This window comes from Rhinopithecus bieti, unplaced genomic scaffold (assembly GCF_001698545.2).
Source record: "Rhinopithecus bieti isolate Rb0 unplaced genomic scaffold, ASM169854v2 scaffold_13225, whole genome shotgun sequence".
Lineage (NCBI taxonomy): Eukaryota > Metazoa > Chordata > Mammalia > Primates > Cercopithecidae > Rhinopithecus > Rhinopithecus bieti.
In genome coordinates, this window is record NW_016807895.1 from 861,878 (window position 1) to 865,359 (window position 3,482).

At 40.0% G+C, this 3,482-nt stretch overlaps 1 pseudogene; it reads left to right on the forward strand.

Annotated features, from left to right (window-relative positions):
• The first annotated feature begins 1,399 nt into the window (after positions 1-1,399).
• On the forward strand, positions 1,400-3,249 carry LOC108536970 (G2/mitotic-specific cyclin-B3-like; annotated as a pseudogene).
• The last annotated feature ends 233 nt before the right edge of the window (positions 3,250-3,482 follow it).

Here is a 3,482-nt window from a genome sequence, read left to right on the forward strand (position 1 = left end):
ACTTGGAAACAACCAAGATGGACTTTAGTAGATAAATGGATAAATAAACTATGGTACATCTAATCAATGGAGTATTATTCAGGTATCAAGACACACACACACAAAGACATGGAATAAGCTTGAATACATACTTCTAAGAGTAAAAAGGCAACCTGAAAAGGCTACATACTGTGAAACTCCAACTATACAATATTTTGGAAAAGACAAGAGTACAAGACTGTAAAAAGGTCAGTGTTTGCTATGGTGTGGGGGAGGCATTAGGAGGGATTGAAAAGCAGAGAACGGCGGACTTCAGGGATGTGAAAAGACTTTTTACGGTATACATGAATACATACTGTTATACATTTGTCCAAACCTGTAGATTACGTAATACCTACAGTGAACTTTAAAACAAGCTATGGATTTGAGTGGTCATGATTTGACAATGTGCATCCATCATTATATAATGTAACACGTGTACCTCTCTGGTGGGGGATGTTGATAATGGTGGAACCTCGTGATCATATGAATTAATACTTAATAAACTATCTTTCTCTCTCTATATACACACACACGCACTCACACATACACATATATCTATTCCATTAGTTCTGTCCCTCTAGAGAACCCTGACTAATACACCTACCTCTTTTAAAACTCTGTAGGGCCATACTTGAACTTGTAAACATCTGTCTGGTGAAGATGCAAATAATCTGTCCACAGAAACAGATAATCTCTAAGGTTTATTCTTTTGTAAAGCATTAAGACATATCCACTTTTGTATCTAACCAATCAATATTAGCCTAACCCTTTTTGTAAAATATCTGTCTGTATTTATATACTTGTTTGCTTTTGAGATATATTTATACAATTTCTCAAGAACTTCTTAAATTGATCATAGCATTTTCTTTTCCCCTCATTAACAGAGTTAAATAAAATATTTGATGCATACTTATTTTATATTTGTATAAGAATTATACTAACCTCTTGAAAATTATAAGGTGATAAAAGAGGAGTCTTTATAATAGAATGATTAATATTCTTTCAGGTATAGTAATACGATTACTGGGACGAATGATATCTCTGCCTTTAGGACTTTGAGGAATCACCACACTTTTCCACAATGGTTGAACTAATTTAAACTCCCACCAACAGTTTATGAGCATTCCTTTTTCCCCACAACCTCCCCAGCATCTGTTATTTTTTGACTTTTTAAAAATAGTCATTTTGACAGGTGTGAGATGGTATCTCATTGTGGTTTTGATTTGTATTTCTCTAATGATCAGTGATGTTGAGCTTTTCTTCATATGCTTGTTGGCCGCACATATGTCTTCTTTGAAAAGCATCTGTTCATGTCCTTTGCCCACTTTTTAATGAGGTTGTTTAAAACAATTCAAATTTTTAACTTGTGATTGTAATAATGCATATTAAACAAGAGCCATTAGCTTTGCTGGAAAAGCCTACCTTCAATGAGGAATTTTTCTTCAATGTGATAATAGCTTTGAATAAGAAACACACCTCTGAGGGTGGAGGCAGTGGCTCATGACTGTAATCCCAGCACTTTGGGAGGCCAAGACGGGTGGATCACCTGAGGTCAGGAATTTGAGACCAGCCTTGCCAAAATGGTGAAACCCCATCTCTACTAAAAATACAAAAATTAGCCAAGTGTGGTGGGGGGCACCTGTAATCCCAGCTAATCAAGAGGCTGAGGCAGGAGAATTGCTTGAACCCAGGAGGCAGAGGTTGCAGTGAGCCGATATCGTGCCTCTGCACTTCAGCCTGGACTTTTTACAAAAGCAAGACTTAGTCTAAAAGAAAAAAAAAAAGAAAAGAAAAGAAAAAGAAACGTACCACTGAGACAGAGTTGTCCTTCAAAGAGCCTTTGGTCTACATAAGAGTCCTACCTGCAAGGAAGACACCTTTCTCAAAACATTCTTGATCCCCCAAGTTGGGATCAGCCATATGTGTCTAGCACTGCCCCTGAATCAAGAATAGGCAAGTACAGCACTGCCACCATGTCCAGCATGGGAAATTCAAATGCACCAAGTTCAGTGCATGTGGATGTGCTTCCAATAAACCTCACTCACGCAAGGTCAAGAGAATATTGAAGGAGGTGACTCCTCTGGAAGATATTGACAAGGACTGTAGTGATCCATTTTTTAACTCAATATATACCAAGGAAATCTTTGGTTACATGAATCAGAAAAAGGAAAAGTTTTTACGTACAAAACACATAAACAGGAAGATTGACATCAGCAGTGTCATGAGGGCCATTCTTGTGAACTGGTTGGGGAAGATACAGATGTCTTTTGAGATGAACCAGGAGACCTGGTCCTTGGTAGTGAAGCCAGTGGATCACTACTTCATGGAGGTAGTGTGCAAGAAGGATAGGTTACAACTCCTTGGTCCCACTGCCTTTTTGATGGCAGCCAAATTTGAAGAACCCTGCCCATCTTGTGTGGATTATTTCCCGTACCTCTGTGATGGTATTTATCAGTGACATGAGATGCTTGCTATGGAAATCAGTATCCTGCAAATCCTCTAATTTGACATCAACTTTCCCATTGCCTACCATTTTTTGCTCAGATATGCTAGGTGTGTCCAGGTCAATATGAAGACGTTGACCTTATCACGCTTTATATGTGAGATGACTGTGTAGGAATAAGACTACATCTGGATATGGCCGGGCGCGGTGGCTCAAGCCTGTAATCCCAGCACTTTGGGAGGCCGAGACGGGCGGATCACGAGGTCAGGAGATCGAGACCATCCTGGCTAACACAGTGAAACCCCGTCTCTACTAAAAAATACAAAAAACTAGCCAGGCGAGGTGGCGGGCGCCTGTAGTCCCAGCTACTCGGAGGCTGAGATGGGAGAATGGCGTAAACCCGGGAGGCGGAGCTTGCAGTGAGCTGAGAACCGGCCACTGCACTTCAGCCCGGGCGACAGAGCGAGACTCCGTCTCAAAAAAAAAAAAAAAAAAAAAAAAAAAAGACTACATCTGGATAGAGCTTCCAAGCTAGCTGCTGGCTCCTTCCTCCAGGCCCACTACATGAAGACGCTCAGACACTGAGCTCCCACCCTGGTATATTACAGTAGCTCCAAGACCTCTGAGCTTCACCACTTGGTCAGGCAGCTAAACAGCCTGCTGACTTTTCATTCCTGTGATAGGTTCAAGACTGTGTATTTCAAGTATTCTCACCAGGTCTTCTTTGAGGTCACCAAAATCTCCCCTTGGACATCTTGAAACTGGAGGAGATTTTGAACTGCTGATTATGAGGCTGAGGGCCTGGTGCTCTAGCAACAGCCACAGGGCTAGGCAGGCTTATTAACAGGCTGTGATTATTTTGTGCTTGAGTTGTCTTTTGATCACTTTTCTTCATTTTTTCTCTTTATCTTTTCCAAACTCACATTGTTGTGAATATTTAAGTTTTGTGAAAGAAAAAAATTGTCATATTTGAATAGATATTTTTAAAAAATTAATAATTGTTGTTTAAAAAAAGTTG